Source organism: Poecilia formosa, unplaced genomic scaffold (genome assembly GCF_000485575.1).
Source record: "Poecilia formosa unplaced genomic scaffold, Poecilia_formosa-5.1.2 Scaffold31, whole genome shotgun sequence".
Classification (NCBI taxonomy): Eukaryota; Metazoa; Chordata; class Actinopteri; order Cyprinodontiformes; family Poeciliidae; genus Poecilia; species Poecilia formosa.
Window position 1 is genome coordinate 1,168,552 of NW_006799970.1, and position 20,444 is coordinate 1,188,995.

The following is a 20,444-nucleotide window of genomic DNA, read 5'->3' on the forward strand; positions in this document are numbered from 1 at the left end:
TTAAAATTCTGAGCAGAGGGAAGACTTTTTTTTTACCATGCATGCGAGTGTTTCCCTGCTTCATCACACCTGAATCAAATACATGTCATATACAGACCTGTGGAGTACTTTGACTGACATGCTGTAGTAATTAAACCATTCAATTCAGGTGTGTTGAAGTGAGGAAACAACCAAGAGTTACAGGAGGATGCATGGCTCCTCTGGTGTTAACGCTGAGGTAAGAACATTTGTTTACATCTTAGGTAGGTATTTAAATAATATTAAGATGTACTTCATACATACCAGTCGCTACAATCTTCTCATAGGTGAGAATATGTTTATTGCATTGTCACATGAATAATTTTCTCATAGAAAATCAAATGCCTTTTTTTTACCTTTTTGAAATTTCCTGAGTACATATTGGACTTCATACTCCAAAGATGATATATCAGAGTTCAGATGTTTCTACAATCCCATCTGAGCTGTCAGATTATCTTTCTTCAGATTGAATTTTACAGTTATTACATTTCATTCTAAGGCAAACAGAAGATGGTATGCATTTTTTATTCAGTGTAGACTTGACTTTGTCTCTGCAGAGGCATATTGTATAATTGAAGTTGCTGTGCCACATAATTTGAACAGAATAATTGCAGTCTTTTTTCTTTTTTAGATTGCAATTAATAGTTCAGTGTGCAAGTTTACCTTGATATAATCCAAAATAAATTTTAATTGAATTCAGAAACTGAAACATATAGTTTAATACACAGTTGTATTTCAAGCGTTTGTTTATTTATAATTTTGAGTAAACAAACAATCCAAATAATCTTTTGCAGGGAATAATGCATTTTAATACAAGAAAAATGTTGACCTGCTTTAATCTATGTCTACTTGGGCCTCCTTTTGCATGAATTACTGTGTCAATGCAGCGTTGCATGAAGGAGATCAATATAAGGCTCTGAGGTGTTCAGGAAGCACAGGTTGCTTCTCTAATGAGAGAGGACTCGAAAAGACGCATGCAGACCAGTTTTGTATAGCCCACAGACCTATCCTAAGAAAACATAATAGGTTCCCTTCAAAGTTTTCCCTTAGACTAACGATACCGACTTTGGACTTGATGGTGGGGGTGGGGGGGATAATGGAACTTCATCAGCAAATTTTTTATTTCATGCTAAATCATCACTGGCTGTGGAAGCATCACAATGAATCTTAAGGAATTTGGATTCTGTTCCTTTCCACTCTTCATCTCGCAATCTTTGGCAGATGATGCCAAAGGTTGACTTTGTGCTGCACTTCATTTTGCACCACCACGATCAACTAGAGATGTATGCCAGGATCCTATTTGTGGACTTCATCTGTAGTGGCATCCACTTGTCTGCGGATCACCAGCTTCCTGACTGACCAGTAGCAGCAGGTGAGGGCTGGCGAACATCTTTTCCTGAAGAAGAACCATCAAGATGGGCACCACCCAGGTAGTGAGTTCGCCCGCTGTTATTGGCCTGATCCAGGAGGATAATGAGTCTGCATACTGACAGGAGGCAGATCAGGTGGCCCACTGGTGTGGTCAGAATCCCCTGGATCTCAAAACAGTAGAGAAAAGACAGTGGAGATGAAGGTGGACTTTTGGAGAATACCATTAGCACTCCTTCCCCTCACAATCCTCAAAAACACTGCGGACCACGTCCGACTTCTTGGAACCACCCTTTCTCGGGACCTGAGATGATCCTCACACACTGTTCAGAAAAGGGGCCAGCAGAGACTGTACTTACAGTGGCCACTCAAGAAATACAACCTACCATAGGAGCAGCTGGTTATCTTTTACACAGCCATTTTTCAGTCTGTCCTCTGTTCATCCATCACTCTGTGGCTCTCTCCTCTCAGGACTTGTACAGATCTATGGTCAGGAAAAGGGCAGCTAAGGTCTGTGTTGTCCTCTCACACCATGAACAGACACAGTTTAGACTTTTACCTTCAGGTCAGGGTTACAGAGCTCTATCTGCTAAAACCAGCCGCCTTTCTGATTAACACTTAAGCAGTCAGAATGTCCAGATTGATACTATACATATTTGCACAAATTAAAAAAAGAAAACACTGTGTATATAATGCATATTTGCAAAAAACAAAAACATTTTGCTACCTTTTTTTTTTTACACATATTTAAAATGTCCTCTGTGATAATAGAGTAATGTGCCACTTGATGACGGATGCCAGAGAAGGTGATGTTGATTACCAGCAGGTGGCAAACTTCCACCATGCAACTCCTCAATAAGCAAGACCCACCCCAAAACCTGCAGTGACATCAGTGTTTTAAATAACTCACAGTGCTTTTTTGATTTTTTCCAAACACATTTCACTCCAGTGTTTGCCAAGTCAATGAACCAAACAACGCCTAAATATCTTATTGGCCCTCACACCAAGGCGAAGCCGGAGATCAGGGGAGCCGACACAGATCTGTGCAGCTATAATGTTACCTTTCTTCAGGTTTACTGCTACCTGTTGTGGTGTTATAGCTGGCCGTGGTTATGCGTTGTGTATCTGTAAGTAGGGTTGTAATAATCCACACAGTTTGACGTTCTTCCTCTGTTATTTTTTTTTCCTCAATCTGTCACTCTGCTGCAGTGAAGCAGGCAGGAGAGGGAAAGGACCTGTTCAGAGAAGATGGTGAAAATCCAAGATGAGGTAGAAAAAAAGAAAAAGGGGGTAAAATGGAGAGGTGGAGGAGGGGTAACGTATTAAGGGAGTAATAGGAGAGAAATGGCTAGGGACAGATTGTGATAAAGACACAAGGGATACGAAAGGATCGGTAATTGATTCTCGTTTGTGCACCTGTCATCAAGCTAATTGAAAAGGCAAAGACGGAGAGGAGAGCGGTGTCAGTCACATTGGACAATTCAACAGGGCACTTTGTGTCATCCTCAAATGAGATGAGTTGTTTTTTTTGCTTCTGCTATGCCCCAAGTAATGCAGGAAAAAGATGCTTTATCCTGAGATTGGTCTTGTTTGAAACTCTCAGCAGGCTGGCACTGTTCTTCTCTTAATATTTAAATGTCTCCACTTGTTTTCTGGCGTTCATTTGAAATCAGCTTGAGCATTCCTTCTGAGCTCGTCCCATGCTGGGTAGCTGCGATCGTAGTGTGGAGCACGTCATTATGTTTGTGCTGAAGGGGCCCAACTCCAAGATAAGGATGCTGGAATAATAATTCACCTGTGACGGGACACAAACGAGACCTTTTTTTTTTTTTTGAGCAATCCCAACAAAACCGTTTCATAATAATCCATCCTTGCACATCGACTAAAAAGTGAAGTTTCACACAAGCACTTGCATTTGCAGACACCCGTTGCTTCCTGAAACCAAATTCTCATTAATATGTTAATGTATCCAGCAGTGCATCCATTACCATACTGATGGTTCAGGTGTTGTATATTTACACATCAGGCTGCGAGCAGTGTTTATCCCGTGTCACTGTATGAATTAGTTGGTTATTGTTGCAGAATTACTGATGAAGTGTGATTGTGACGTATTTGGTTTAAACTAAACATGACAAGCACTCGAAGTCTTCGCTCTGCAAATTGCGTGTTAGGAATACAGCACCTCCCCTGTTTGCTGTGCTTCATTTTTCTCATTTGATATACTGCACTGTTCATCAGTATTCATCTGTGTGTTTGCAGCAGGATCCTCACAAGCAACATCCTGAGCTTCTGTTCTTACTCGTATATCAGTGAATGTCTATAATGAGAGTCATTTTAGGTCAGACTCTGAATCGGTCAACAAAATGATCAGCGATTTTCTTCCAGTTTCTCCAAGTAGCCTTTCTTGCAGAAACATTTTGTGTGTGTGTGTGTTTTTTTCTTTTAAATGCAATAGATAATAGGCTGGTTGCATGACACTTAAAATAAGATATTTATATTTCAAACTCAAGATAAAAAGAGAGAAAATCTTGAAAACAAAAATCTGTTGTTCTTCAGATTTGCATTTTCTTTCAGAAGTGCTTATATCTATTGCATATTATTTACTCTTTGCTCTTTACAACTACAAACTTCAGAAACATTTTTTTTTCTTTTCAGTCTACAATAGGGGTTTCAAATTTATTTTATACTAATAAAAATTTGCTAAACTTGGCAAGCATATACTCGGTCTCTTTCAGTTGGTAGCCCCAATTAAAATCCAGTACAACAAATTGTTTTCAGACGTTACCAAGATAGTAAATTGTCTGTCTGTATTTTATTATAGCAATGAAATAGAAAGCTGTTCTAGGAAGTTCTCAAAGGTTTGTGATTAGTAAACAGAATCCAAAAGACCAAAGGACAAAGCAGAATGATGTGGAGAACTTTGTAGCTGGGCTGGGCTATAAATACCTCAGGATCATCTGAAATAGCGTAACTGTAAACTTACCAAGACGTGGCCATCCAACTCGATCGAAATGGTAAGGAAGGAGAGTATTGTTCAAAGAAGCAGTCGATGTTCCCACGATAACTCTGGAAGAACTGAAGAGGTTCACAGCTCAGGTGGGAGGGATCTTTTGAAAATATAACTAATACACTGAAAATTAACAAACCAAAAAGAAATATTTTGACTATGCCAGATTTGTTGCTGAAAACAAATCTGACATGACTCTGAAAACACTATCCCCATGGTAAAGTATAGAAGAGACAGCATTATGGTGAATCGATGCTTTTCTTCAAAGGCAATGAAGCTGTTGAGATTTGACCAGAGGATGAAAGGAGTCGCGTACAGGCCGATCCTTAAAGAAACTTGTTAGATAAATGGGGATTCTGGAGGTCCATCAGTCAATCAACTGGTTTATATCAAAACATATTAGAATGGAAAGGAATGTACCCATCATTCTCTGACCTAAATCAAACTGGGTACCTGTGGCTTAAGACTTCATAATTGCTCTTCATGGATGCTATACATAGATTGCACTACTTTACGGAAAAGAATGGGCAATTACATCAATCTCTAGATGTGGAAAGGTGATGGACACCAAAGAAATGTCACTCCAATTGCAGCAAAAGGTAATTACTTAAAAAATAACTGATTTGAGGCTGAACATGAAGATGTTTAGCTGAAAATGAAAAGAGATTTGCAACTAGCAACACTTTTTCTTCCCTCTATGGCGTGTCAATTCGTCTTATAAAAGGTTAGCGGTTGTTATGTAACGAAGTTCGAGTCATGATCTATGAATACAGTTGCGAGTCGGTGTGTAATGAGCTACTTTTGAAAGGAAAACCAGGAAAGGTTTTAGTTTCTGCCTTTTAATTTTACAGTTTCACAATAAATATCTGCATTTTCGTCCATTTGTTCATTGTGTATACATTCTTATAATTGTATTCACAGGCAGATTGAGCCTATTTTTTTAACCTAACAGCTGTTCCTTTGCTGCATAAGTCGAAGTTAATCACAGGCCAAACAGAGAAACATTCATGCACAGTCAAAGGCAAGACTTTACATATTTTCTAAGTTTTTCTTTTTGCCTTTGTGAGGAAAATGAAAAACAACTTTGAGCTATGACTCTTCGTATTAGTGAATACAGTTCTGTGCTGCCCTGCTATTTGCACACACATTAAATATTTCAATCAAATCTGTACCATTGTAATTTAAAGTTACGTGGTACAAGTAAATGCATACTTTTCACGCACGTTAATGCCTCTCTTTAATTTGTTTTTTCCATTTACTTGCAAAACCCTCACTTATATTGTAACCTATTTCCCAAACGGGAACCCTGACCTTATAGAATCGATTTCTGTGCTGCCCTATTCCCTCCCCATCGAGCTGAGGCCAGTATCAGATGAATTGGACTGAGGATCAATGCAATTCCACCAGTCTGTTTAGTCCATCCTTTATTGTAATCGGTGTACCACGCAGAACAATGAGCCATGCGAGATGTGTACAGGATGTGTTCAGTCAATTCTGAAAGAGGAATAAACTGGCTTCCTAAGAGTGAAAACACGCCGCCGATTGGGCAAGGATTCGTGCAAACCAAATTTATACTAGAATGATACCCGAACCCTTTGTTCCTCCTGTGGGACCAGTTCTAATCAAGCAATCAGATAATGAATAGGCACCTGTGACTTGGCTTGGCATTAACCCTGTCTAATTACCACACGGCACTTTGATGGAGTATCTGGGTAAAAGGCTTCAGGCAGGCAGGCCAGCTGGCGCCGGGCTCCCTTGTTCATCCTGCTGTGAAAGAAAAACCAGTGGGAGCGTTCTGAGCTGCGACCCGGGAGCACACCTAGGCTTAACACGCCGCGGAGGCACATTAGAAATCGATAGCGCTGCTGGCAGTCGTGTTTCTTGGGGATTTTTGCAACCGGCGCCGGGAGGAGAGGTGCGCAGCTACAGCCTCTATCCTGCCAGGCTGATTGGACGGATTGCGGTGGCTACATGTCCAGTACCGCGTAGACATGGGAGAGAGAGAGAGGAGAAAACCATACGGTGAAAACAAAGTTAGATGCTTAAAAGCCTAAGTGGGTTGTCTGACATTTCACTGGAGTCAGCCGCTCTGCGTTGGCCTCTGGGCATTTGGAAGGGAAACACACTGGAGCCTGCCTCGTTCTAACCGATGCTGGATGAGGACTCGGTGATTTATAACACTTATTTCGCTCTGCTTTGAGTAACTCAAATCTGAGCACGGCACCGAAAAGCAAGTACCGTTAGCGGAACAATATGGCATTTATTCTTTTCCTTGGCGAGGCCTTGGTGATGCCAGTTAGACATTTTATCAAAAATGTAAAGGGAGTGAAAGCACTTTAAGAGAGTCTCTGTGAAAACAGCTGGTGATATTTTCCACATTTGACTAAAAATAATTTGCAGAATGGTGTAGTATCCTCGTCCCTTTTTTTTAATTTCCCCCCCGAATGATCATAGTCATGAGTCACAATGAGTCATCTAGGAATCGTGGTTCTTCTTTCATTCCACGGAGCGTGCTAAGCTTGCTTAATTACGTAATCATTTTTGTGTGTGCCATGTAAACAGGCGTTTGGTTGCTGCTGCCACAAATCGAATACGCCGTCCTTTTTATGGGTTGCAGATAGCAAACTGTAGGCTTAGGTTATGAGGATAAGCTTTACAGCAACTTTAAAGCTGAGACAGTTTTACTTTAGCAGTTTAACAAAACTAGAAATAAAATGGTATTTAATCTAAAACTCAAAGCACAGGGGGGTTTTTACAGCTACATCTTAATAAAACAGAATATCTTCAAGTAACTGATTACAGCGATTCAAGTTTTTTTTCTATATCTCTTACATGCTGGAATGTGTTTCATTTATTGATTCTACTTTAAAATTCAGTATCTCAGAAAGCTAGAATTTTGTATAGTAGAACTAAAATACTAAAAACAGCAATGTTAGATTATAGAAAAGTCTGTTCATGTGAAGTACAATATCAATCAATCATATTGTCACTGAAGCAAACACTGGTACACTTAAGAGTGTGACGAGGTGCCAAACCTTGCCGGAAAGTGAAATTAGCATCTCCCTAAAGCTTGTCATCAGAGAAAAGCATGAAGTGCTCTAAAGTTTCCTGGCAAACAGCTGCACTGACTTTGGGCGTAATGAAACACAGCAGATCAACACCAGCCGACCGTTTGGCTCCTTAAACCATCAAACTGGACCTCAAGAAACTTGGATTCAGTAGCTCTTGACTCCAGGGCCTTGATTTCCAAGTAAAATGCAAAGTGTATCTATATCTCAGACTATTTAGGCTACAGGCGAAGTCTCAAGTCCTCAAGACTGCAGCTTGTGCATGTTCCCTATGCCTTCCCCTCCTCAGCTTTCCATTAATATATTTGGTTTCAGCTCTCTGTGAACAACCAGCTTGTTTAATGGTGATTGTTTGTGTCTTACCGTCATAGTGGAGGGTATCAATGATTATCTGCTGAACAACTGTCAACGGTATTCAGCATGGTTGTGTAGGTCATCGCATATTTAGGAGGCACTAATCTATTTCTATTGGTCTTATGTAATGAAACTGTCAGAAAAAAGTGTTTTTCTTGTTTGTTTTCTGTGGGCCATCTTTTTAAAACGAACAGAAATCACTGTTTATTTAGTCAAAATCTGGTTTATTTTTTTGACTTTAATACATCAAGAGACTCTAATTTGTTTAAATAAATCTGCATAGGAATACTTTCAAAGGCTGTTACCATTAATAGTCTGATGCATATTTTATTTCTTCATATTTCACATTGGCATCTTAAACGTCTGCTCGTAAACGCATAGAAGAGTAATTGCGGCAAACTACAAAGTTAAGTTCAGTTCTAATCCAGTTTGGTCCATTCAAGTCAACCTATTGTATTTTAATTATTTTATTTTTTTAAAAAATGCAAGTTCAAAAAGTAGTTTAAGGAAGGAAAGTCTGTTTGCATCGAATCTTTCCTCTCGCTCTGAGCATATGTAGGCGACAGACTTCGGCATCCAGCTGCGCATATTTCCGAATGCGTTTTATGCTTTAAGTGGATGTTGCAGTAGCTTGACTGGCATCCATTAGAGTGTTGGTGTGGAGGTGACACTTCGGTGAGCGTTCACAGCTCCAGGTGCATCTCGACTTTAGATTAGGAGAGTTGATGCATGCCTGTCTGAGAGTCCTCAATGCTGAAATAGACTAAAATGGGGTCAGATGATTTAGCTTCAGCTCAGTGCTGATCAATGAAGCTCCTGTACCGATTCCAACATCCGGAAGGAAAGAATCTACTTGCAGAAAAAAAAAAAACACAAAGGAAATGAAGAGGATAAGGAAAAAAAAAAACCCTGACTGGAATCGAAAATGCCCTTTCTGCTTGGTCATCTGTTGCTATTCTCTCCGTGGGCTGGAGGCTCCTGAGCTAGTTATCTGTAACATCGAAGATGCTCCCCTGCCATCGGTTTTAACTCGTCTGACGGCGTCCAGCTGGCTTTTGAAAAGGGCAAAAATTGAGCGGACGCTAATAATTCCCGGTAAGGCCTCAGCGGTGAGCCGTTTCCCCTGACCTCTTGGCGCAGAGGTCTCACCCACGGGTGCTGCAGAAAATAACTTCAGTCAAGGGCCCCTGATAATCCAGCTGCATTGCAAGCAGGATCACAAAGGCACTGTTTGGAAAAGTGGGGAGGCAAGCAGGGGGGCGGCTATTAAGTGTTGGACCACGGAGAGCCTTTCTGCATTAACATCTTGACCTTGACAATTGGATAAAAGGTGGCTTTGCTTCGCCAAACAGCTTTAACAGCATATGGGCTTTTTAAGGTTAAGCTAAGCTATTTTGACCTATTGAAATGATAGCCTCTCGTTTCTTCTCCGAGCGTGCAGCGATAATAAGAAAATCCAGCTTTATGTATCAGCAGAAGTCCCAAAATAGACGCGTTTATTTGTCCCTTTTTAGAGAGGTCACACGCTGACAAGTCAGTTTGCCAGAGGCTTTGATGTACTCTCCTGATTACATAATTATGCTCTGGTGATGTGTGGTCTGTTCAGCTGGCAGCAGAAATCTGTGCCATCTTTGCTGTTTAACCTTTAATAAAATCGAGACTGGAGATTGACAGAGTAGATTGTCTGAGTTGGTGAAAATCAAGATAAGAAAGAATATCTCCTGATTGCAGGTAAATTTCCCCAAATAACCACCGACTTTTCTCCTCCTCTTGACTCGCACAGTAATGAGCCAAGGCAGCGATAACTCGGATGAAACAAAAAAAAAAAAAAAAAACCTTTTGCCTCGAGGAATTTTATTAAAGATTTAGACGGTGGTTGTAATAAACCATTTGTAAAATCCAAGAGAAGTGGACGAAAGGAAAAGTGATGAAGGTTAAATCAATACAAGGAAACTCCGGGGTCAGTGGATCTCCAAAATATATTGGTATTGTTCTAGGACAAAAAGATTTATTTTGAGCACTTATTTGCTGAAGTGATGGCGCATAAAGTGATATTAAAAACCACAAAGAAACTCATAGATGATACAAGTAATGCTCCATGATATTAGAGCACATGGGATTTGAAGATTGTTTTTAATATATATATTTCAGTAATGATGCTGGCTGCAATTAATGCTCACCATTTTCTTTTTTCCATGAGCACAAGGTCTCCACCACTCTCTGAACTTAAGCATCTCGACCTCTCAAATCAATTTCATCTGTAGACATCAAGGGCGAGGAGCGTCCTTGAAATTGGGCAAATATATTATTAGCATGCACAACATAAATGAAGCTAAACTCAATCTTGGCGACACTCGGCGGCTTCTGCTGTGAAACACACTGGAGGTTCTTTCTACCCTCAGTCATCAGCGTCTAAGGACGTTCTCGTGAAAATGAGGTCATTGAAACGAATAAATAAAATCTACAACTCCTTGAAGAACCTTGGATAATGTGTGTCAAGACATTTCATTTTGCTTTGAGCTCAATAAAGTCTCTATGAATTGAGTTTGAATTGAAAAACGACAACCTTCCAAATACTGCATCCAACCAATCTAGTAAAAACACTTTTTTGTACACGTTGCTGCGATGCTGACTGTGATTTGATGTACTGTGCAGCTCTGGAAGCAAAACTAAATTTTGCATGCTCCTGCATGGAGAAAAATGCTAAGACAGCTTTAACAGCTGTTACTTGCCACAGTGCAGCAAGTTTAACATCAACCCTTGGCTGAGAAGGTGGCGACCAAGAAAAAAAAAACACTTGACAGTTGCTATCATGAGAAACCAAATGCCTTTTGGAAAAATGTATTTTATGGTCAGACAAATATCTGGCTATGCTTAAACTAGTTGAAGGGTTGAAAGGAGTCAAACGAAGACTTTCAATTTTAAGAACATTGCAGGGCTTTGTTTTGCCCCTTGTTGTACTGATCCTTTGCAAAACGTGGATGACCAAAAAATTTCCTACCTCTGAAATCAACAAGTAGGAGGCTGGGCCTTCATTTTTAGCTGTTTCATCTGGACAATGATATCAAATGCACATAAAGTAGTTTTGGGGTGGATAAAGCAGGCTGACATTAAGCTTTCTTGAATGACCTTTCCAAAGGCTCAACCTTAGCCCTGTTGGAAATTTGTCGACTGCACTTGAGAGCCGAGTGCTTGACAGAAAACTGACCCGTTTCAATTAAAGGGGCGGTACCATGTATTTTCCTGGCACATAGTGCCATTTTATAGCATGTTACCATGTTATAAAAAAATGCTGTACATGCGAAATTGGCCTCTCTAAGAATCTCCTAATCTTTTCGACACTTCCCCTTCAGCAGGTCATCACAACAATGCTTCTTTCTCATTAGGCCGTTAACGCTTCCTAGGAGTGATGGACTGAGAAGTAGTTCAAGTTCCTCAGATGTGCAGATCTCCCAGGCATTTAATTGCTCCTCCAAAGCTGAGTGGGAGAGGGGTGATTTATGAGACTGCAGACTGCATTTATGGGACTGCAGCTCCAAGGAGGAGCTTTGGGTAAAAGGGTGGGGCTTTGTGAGAGCAAGCATTTAGGCACCACCAGAGATTCCCTCAAACATTAAAGAGTCAGAGTGACACTCCAGGTGTGTTTTTGATGAGGGATTAACATTATAACATGATAAAAATCTAAAAAGAAAATCAATTTTACAGAATGCCTCCTCTCGACCTTTAACTAGACCAGTTCCGTCAGAACCCTGCAGAACCTCGCTGACGGCTGCACTAAGAGTTTGTTTGAGATGCAGGTCAATGGGTGATATTTGATAGATCTTACTTGGGGTGTATGTATACATTTGAGCCTGTCTGTGCAGTTTTGTGACCTTGTGTGGATTGTAGAAAATAATCAAAATTGCCTGGATTTAAAAAAAGAAAGAAAAATGAATACAACTAATTAATGGAATTTTAACCCTTAGAGAGAGAACGCAAACTTCTGATAAATGAATCCAACTGCCTTGCAGAGGAACTTTTTTTTCCTTCCCTAAATGCTAGCAGTCTCTTGCTTCTATGCTTAAATATTGCAACCCACTTACCAGTCAGGCAGCACAAATTGTGATTTAAATCTCGCAAACTATTACTGTTATTTAAAAGCCCCCATCCGCCCTATTGCTCATTCCTCCTGAATTGAAATACGAGTAAGAAGCATTTAAGTGCTTGTTCTCTTGTGCTGAGTGGAATATAGCTGCTCTGTTATTGTTCACTTTAAGTTGTCCAAAGAAAGTGAATCAATCCCCCTGCTCCCCTCATCTCATTCCACATCAGCTTTCCAGCTGAGAGACACATGAGCTTTAGCACACGTAGTTCTAATCCAGGCGACATCTCGCTCTACGCCGGCTTTCAGAACTGTCACAAGCAGCTAAGAGTTTGGGGGCAGACCCACTCCGACACAATTTCTTGGTTAGCTGCTCCGAATTCATGTCACTCGACTCTTCTTCACTGCTTTATCTCTTGTTACCCACGCTCTCTGTTTTTTCCTCATCCTTCATGTCTTCCGATCTCTCCACGTCCACTGGAAAAGAGCCAGAGCCATTAGCCTGCTGTCAGTCTGACGGGAGAGGAGGATCCGTCCTGTTAGCTGATGCAAAATGAACACCACCACTTGGCCGCTCAATTCACAATACAGGCGGGCCTTCGGGGGCGGAAGGTAATGCGGTACACGCAGGCAATAAAGGAGTGTCCGCGCGCATGCAGATGGACACCAAACAACACCACCTGACACACTGACACAGCACTGCTGCACTGGTGCGGCACTGGCCTGATTCAGAGCTGATGAATATTTACCAGCTGGTCATACCACGTCTGAATCTGCAATGGCTCGCAGGAGAGGTGTTAAACCTCTGGTGGCTAAGAGTCGTAAATCAATCTTTAACGCCAGCAGCTGTCAGGGTGAAGAGTTTACTCTGGAGCTCACATGCAGCCGTCCTCTGAGCTAACATTTACGCACGTGTCACGAATGAGGTACCTGATACTGTAGACGGTTAATCTTTTATCCCCATTTGGCTCTCTGACGATCACAGAAGAGTGGCAAATGAAAACTGACCCCTTTGTGCCACAGGTTCAGAAATATTGGGGATATATTTTAAAAAAGATTTTGTTTCGATAAGTCACTTCTTCCCCACTCCTCTCCTCAGCAGTGACGTTTTCTCTAAGGAGCTGCAGTGCTGTCAGGTTACGACGGGACTGTAGCGGTACAGAATTGACATTTCTTTCTCGCAGAAAGGGTACACCTCCCAGAACATAAAGGGAATAATCCTCAGGGTTTTCTTGTTTTTTTTTTCCTCCTGCAAACATACAGCAGTATGAGGCGTTAAATTTTCCTCAACCATGGAAGCACTTTTGTGTAATATTAAAAATTTATCACAATATGTGCAACGGTTAAAGTTTTAGAAGAATGGGGGAAAAAAACATTGTCAGCTATAATGAAATATTAACGTCTTAGTAAAGATACAAATAAAAAAATGTGGGCTTAAGGAAGTGAAATGTTTTGATTCTAATTCATCTAAAGTATTAGTGGCCTTGGAGCAGCTAAGTATTTGCTCATTCCCATAGCGTAAAGAACATTACATTATGTTAATGTTGATTCTTAAATGTTAAAAAGCTTGGTCTTTATTTTAAAAAAGCATTGCTCCTTCAAACTGTGGTTTGTTTTACATGTTTTCAAACAGATGCAACTCAGTTTTTTTTTTTGTGTGTTTCTTGTCTGATTGGTATTGTTTCTCTGTAAAAGCACTTTGAATTGTCTTTGACTGAAAGGTGCTATATAAATAAAATTGCCTTGCCTTGCCTTGCCACTGTATTAGACTATCACTGAAAACTCTGCTTTGATTAAAATGACAATGTTTAGTTATGAAATCATAGGGACATATAGAGAGATGTAAAGTGTTTTTTTTTCTTCTTCTTCTGATATTCTGATTGTGGCTTAGAGCTACTGAAAACCAAAAATGCAGTTTCTTAGGTAATATGAATATTACATAAGACCAACAACAACACCACGACACCAAAAAGATCTTGCTAAGTAAACTAAAAAGTCTGTGTGCTACAGTAAATCCACTCATCAGTGGTCAGAGCTCCTTTTGCATGAACTGCTACTTCAGTTCATTATTCTGTGGCTGTGACCTTTTTAGGAAGCCTGGGTTGTTTTGATGGTGGCTCTCAGCTTGTCTACATTGTTGGGTCTTGTGTTTCTCACCCAGGGCCGGCTCTAGCCATTTGGGGGCTGAAGGCAGAATGATATGGTGCCCCCTGCCAACCTCTGCACCCCAAACTAAGTAAATTTAAGTAAATCTCAGAATAGTATTTATTTAGTCTGTATCATTGTATGTCTTGATCGTGGTCTTGTTTCAGTAAAAGCACTGTTGACATAATGTTGACGGGCTTCACCCTCGGCCTCAAATGAGATCTGATTTTGGATCATAACACCCATCTGGTCCATTGTTGGATGTTTGCTGCTCCATAAAAACATAACATTATACCTGGTTTCTTAGGTAGTGATCCATGCAGCAGGTCATAGGAGGAGAAAAAGTGTTTGCTATTTCTGCAGCCCACCTCCTAAGGTGGAGGTCACTGAAGGTAACGCTATATTATTTGTCTTATTATTGGTGTGTTATCCTCCAAAGTAAAGTAACTTTAACTAATTTTCCTTTTTCTGCATGTAACGTTATGCTCGCTCCACCTTCTGCTCCAATCAAGCTAGCTGGTAAATACCTATTTACCTTTGCATTTTTCTTTCTGACTGAGCACCTGAGAGCTTATGGAGAAAGAGCTTACAGTGCTTAAATTATTAAAGTTAGAGAGAAAATCTTAGTAGCATCTAAATGTAACCCATTGAGATTTTAGCACAAGGTTGCAGTTGGCCTTGGTCTCAAAAAATGGTTTTGAGACAAAGACTAGTTCTAAGACGGAGTCCAAGAGAGACCAAAACTTTGAAAACGTAGACCTAGACTGTTGAGACAAAGACTAAAAAACAATCCAGCCGGTTTCCTGACTAGGCCAATAAAGATTTTTCTGACATAATGTCAGTAGCAGCTTAAGATTGCGACAGCATTAGCCAATTTCCTGAATACGTCCGTCGGTGTTTAGGCACCAACTCCAGCTGCAGCCCATGTCACCTGAATCTCCCCCAACTGTCTGGCTTGAGCTTCTCTTTAAAATCCTCTCAAAGCTGTGGCTCCTCGCTTTGTGGTTTGCTCTTGTGAATTGAGCCAGTGATCGCTGTTTTCCCAAAGAGCACAGAGCACAAGGTAACTGTAGCATTAAACCTTTTAAATTGGCCTCATGACGTATCCAAATTTTCAGAGAAACTGAATATTGGGTTTTCATTGGTTGTAAGCCGTTATCAAAACATACACAAATCAACTCTTCACATGTAACAGTCTGTGTTGTGATTCATAACTCATCTTTTCAAACTAAATGACTTGAAATCAACTTTTTGAATGATATACGAGACATCGTCGCTTACTTGGCTAATGTTGTTTTGTGATTAAACTGTAAGTCCAAGATTCATTCTTGCCCTTTTGCTGAGCATAAACCTCACAGGTTCGCAGCCGAAAAGTCGGTGCCAGAACATCTGTCAATAGAATAAGGCCCTGAATGCTAATGACGGAAATTGCTGACAATCCATGTTACAATTCAGTGGCAGGTTTTATTCCATGCAAGCACACCTTGCCATTTTCCTTTAATCAATACACTCGCAGTGAAGGAGCCAGTCACTGACTTCAGCATAAACGTGTCATCCATTGAGAGCTACATCTCGGTGAGGTGACTGTACCCTTGTCCTGCCATGTCAGCGTCAGCAGCCTCGCTCTCATCCATCCTCCACACACGTGGTCGCAGTTCATTTGGGATTCAAGGCTCTGTCAATAACGTCTGCAGCAGCACGACTGCATTCTGCCTAATTACTACAGGCCTCTCTGTCATGTGAAGTTTATGCGGGGTCAGATGAAGTCATGCTCACTTGAATCAAATCAGACTCGAGCAGCGGCAGACTGACACGACGCGACTCGAACCAAACATATTTAGGAGCACATTTTGTTTTGTGCAGCTGATTATTCGTTGCACTTTGGAAAATGTGCGTGTGGCTCTAAATTGCACCTCAGGAAAGAAAGCATGTGCTTCAGCATGCGTCGTTAAATCGTCTGCTGCTGTCAAGTTGCCTGTACCGCATGTCATATTCTCTGCTGCTATTTACCTTATTCCACCCATCATCGCCATCTACCTCACGCCAGGGGATTTAGAGCTCTCTTAAAAAAAGAATCTGACTTCGGATAGATCAGATAAAGTTTCCGGCGCTGCATTTCTCCACAACAAACCAAACTTGCTCGGATATTATTTCATTCCTCTTCCCTTTATAACGCTGACTTGACATGGTTTCTACCCCCATTCCGTGATTTGATGTTTGTGTGTGATGCTACGGTACAGTAAGTTTATGGATTGTACTGAATAATCAGGTTACTTCCAATTTTTTTTTCTTTGTTTTTTTTTTTTTTTATTCAAATAAGACCTCAAGCAATGTCATAATAAAAATAAAGGAAATGTCTTTCTGTGAGACAAGCGAAACAGAAAGAGAAACTCTAAGTCTTTTATTTTGTCTAGAGCTAAAGAAATATGAAACACTTTTTAAAATAAAGTGTTCAGATTTTTATAGTTACTCTTATTGAAACACTCATTCGTGCTGACAATAATACAAAGTACTATTGTGTCCGACAGCAAGGGAAAAATCCCAACAAGGATTGTTGCTATTAATGCAGATTCTATATGTTTAATCTTCTCTGTGTTAAACATTTCTAATTCACAAGTCCAAGTACCCTAACCCTACCATTAGCACATATTTTTGCACACTTGTGAAGGCAGACACTGCATCCTCCTCAGTTTGCTGACACGATCCTGTTTCCACTTTGTGTGCATGTCAGGTTTGCACATTGCTGTTGAGTTTGCACCTGGGTTTGTACATGCAAAACCTTTAAAAGATGAGACCCGGAGTTTCTTACTCCTAACCACAGAGTGCATATCTTTAGATTTAATGTTTTCTTTTTACCAAGGACAAACTTCATATTCAAGGTGTCGTCAATGCTTTAGAACCGGTGTTTGGAAAATGGCAAATAACCATTTGGCACGGCACACTGTTCGTCACCTAGAACACATTAAAAATTAATATCAGCTCTCAGTCTGGGTTATGAAATACAAATATCTTATTCAATTTCCATTCTGGCCACATATTGGCTGTGAATGGTGGGAATCCCTTTATTAAGTCCCACTCGAAGCATGCAGTTATAGATTTTTTTTATCTGTAATCGGTGACGATTTACTTACGTGGTTCACTCTTATGCAGTTGCGATAATTGATGTCAGCTTTTGCATACCTGTTGAAGTGATTGTGTACATTACAGCAGCTGCTAATAATCCCTGTTTTGTTTTTTTTCTTCCTGAGGCTTAATGTAAACCTCCCTGCAGGTGGCTCCAAAAGATTAAAATCATGGTGTGGTTGTAATCTAAATGCAGCTGAACTGTACAATTGGCCTTGTCACAGATGTAAGATTCGCCAATAAATCCGGTTAAAGTGCAGGAACGCTGCACTGGCTTAACAGTGTTGCTTTATTTATTTAGGGAAGAACACTTGTTAAGATCAAGATCTCGTTTGCGAGTAAATCCCGAGCATGAAGATTATTGAGCGAGAAGATGGTTGGAGGGTAGATTTCATCACTACGTTCTCGTGACGAAAACGTGCCTTCGTCCTCTCCCTCCATCCCACTCTAGCACAAAAGGTTGTTTTTGGTTAAATATGTACGTCTCTTATGCGGCGCTCATCTTTCATCAGACTGAGGGTTGTGCAAATCACATACTATGTCTTCTAAACAAGTTTTAGTGTGAAAAGTCTGTCTTTATAGTGTTGGATGAGTGACTGGATGTGCTGAAGAAACAGACCCATTTTTATACTGAGGACAGACTCGGGCAGTGAACATGGAGTGAATAAATGTGGAGATTTTGTAAAAAAACAAAACCCCAAAAGAGAACGCACCTTATTTTTGTTGCATTTGAAGGGAAAGTAAAACGTAAAGCTAACTTTTTTCAGCTTTAAATCACATAATAATGCTACCCCCTCATTGAAAACATACCTGGAGTGTTGCCTTCATGCTTTTGTACGTGTTTGAGAAATCGCAGTCATTCTGTGTCTAAAATACTCACTCAGCCATTTCCTCACACGGCTCCACCAGACTAGCGGCAGCAGCAACTAGCAAACACCTGGTGGAACAGAAAAACCTCGCCTCCTTCAAGGAATGACGAGGAGTTTAAAACGTCTGTAGGAATAATTAGAATTCAACACGTGTGGTCCAAAGATGTACTTTTCTTTTGCAGTCTTTGTGTGTCTAAAACCTTTGAGCAAACATCATAAAGAATTGTGAGGTTTATGAAAGAAAATCACACGGTTGGAGCAAGCAAAGAAAATCAAAGTGGCAGTGCTGTAATCTGAATGCAGTGTACCTTGAAAGTGGAAAATGCACAACAAAAGAAATGAGGAAAACAAACGAGCAGGAACAGAAGATGGTAGTTGTGACTGAATTGTGAGAAATTTGTGCGTGAAATGTGGAAAATATACAAACGAAACCAACTTTAAACACTTGCATTAGTTTTTGTGGATGAAGCAAGGCAGTTAATGTTAAGTCACTTTTAGCTGTGGACATACAGGCTCTGCTTGGAGCAGATTTGAAATAAACGGCACCCTTGTTCACTTCCAAATCCCTCCTTCGTGTGTTAAATTCTTCCTTTTGCAAAACACTGGGACCCGAGTTTAGCCTTAAAACCTTCCAGAGTAGCCTTGATGATCAAAGTGACGGGTAGGAAGATGTAATCGCAGAGCAGTAAGGAGATCACAGGATTTTGGACAGAAAGGACAGCATGAAGACAGGTCCATGGTTACACTCCTTTTATCTGGAGGAAGCACTGAAGCCATCTTTCATATTGAGAGATTTGTGCCTGATGTAAAGGTTGCATTACAATTTCCGCGTGTTCTGCAGCAAAAGCAGGACGACTGGAATGAAGGACTCGTAAGTCAAAGTCGTCTGGTGAGACACTCCTGTGTGTAATTGCACGAGTGCCCCGCATACCTGAGAGCTTCAGAGGGACACGGGTTTGTGATTAAGAAGATCACTTTGACATTAACTGCAGACCCATCATCCCGAACGATGCGGCATGCAATACTCGACGACCACCATTTCTACTCATGATTACTGATGAGTGAAAAACACGGTTTACTATTTTGGAGTGATTTTGGATTGCCGCTTCGTGGTGCAGGTAGAGATGAGTAACTTTTTTTTTTTTTTTTTTACCCTTTTACTAAAACGTGAAGACGCATTTCTTGGTTAAGTTCTGCCAAGCAGTGTTTGTTCAAAGAACTTTCAAAAAAGTAGCTTTGTCGCATACAGTGAAAGGAAAAAAGGCTGGGGTTGAATAGATTTTTCAAAATCAGGGATTTTACTGGGAGAAAGGCTACCAGCTGTGTGAATAAAAGTCCTGGAAAATATCACAGGATTGAGTCGGCAGCGGGGTTAAAAAAATAAAAAATAAATTCTGTTTAAGCACAAATATTTTCCCTTGTATCTTTGAGTTGTTTACATTTCAGTGTATTATGATAAAAAAAAATTTCACCAGTGCTTGTTGGCAGATGACTGAGCATTTGTGGGTTCTCTGATTCAGTTTGGTGTGAAACAATGTAAATTTAGCAGGTTTTTTTTTTTTCCTCTTAGCTGTTATAAGAGTGGTGTGTCATGATTCGTGTCGGTTTTATGGCATGATTTGAGTGGGCGTACCGAGGGTGGGCTGGTGAGTCGCGGTGACAGATTTTTCTGAGCTGTCCGCTCTAATGACTTATAACCTTCACCCTTTTTAGTATAGTGTTCAGTGTTTAAATTGACATTTACAGTTCATCCACTATGTTTGTGACTCATCTGTGTGTCAGAGTGTGGACATATAGTGCTCAATCCATGTATTAGGTTTTTTTTTTCTTACTGCAAAATAACTGGCGGCCACTCAAAGAACCAAACGGCAGAAGTGAGGAGGTACAGCGCTTTGCAAAAGTAGTCAAGTCATTTTAACTTGTCCACTTTTTGTCGTGCTACAAACAACCACAAATTTCAATTAATATGTTGGGGGTTTTATGAGACAGACCAACACAAATAAATTACAAATAAAAGTATGAAATGTGGCATGATCTTGTAGTTGGACCCCCTAACTCAACTAGCTGTCTGGTTTTCTTTGAAAAATAGCTCATAAGTAAGGGCACAGGGGTGTAGTGCTCGTCCATGTACTCAGCTCAGTCCTCGACAGACCTGTCCTGGGTTTGAGTCCCGGCCTGTAGGCCTTTACACACATTTCTTCTCCCTCTCTCACTGTCAAATAAAGACTGGAGCTGAAAAAAGCTCATTGGTCACATTGGATGAGGAAAATCTGAGTCGTATTGCTGATTCTCAATTGGATTAAGTTTGGAAATTGACCGCGCCATTCAAACACATAAATAATAGGGGTCCACCGATGGCAGTTTTCTGGCCGAGACCAGTTTTTTGACTGAAATGTTGCTCAATATATCAA

General features: G+C 40.5%; 1 long non-coding RNA gene across 1 annotated transcript in view; it reads left to right on the forward strand.

The window, feature by feature from the left end:
• LOC103136253 (uncharacterized) overlaps positions 1–20,444 on the forward strand; it is a 21,737-nt gene continuing 1,293 nt past the window's right edge. Inside the window, exon 1 of the long non-coding RNA XR_476017.2 lies at positions 1–217. This is a non-coding gene — a long non-coding RNA (uncharacterized LOC103136253). The remainder of the gene's footprint in view (positions 218–20,444) is intronic.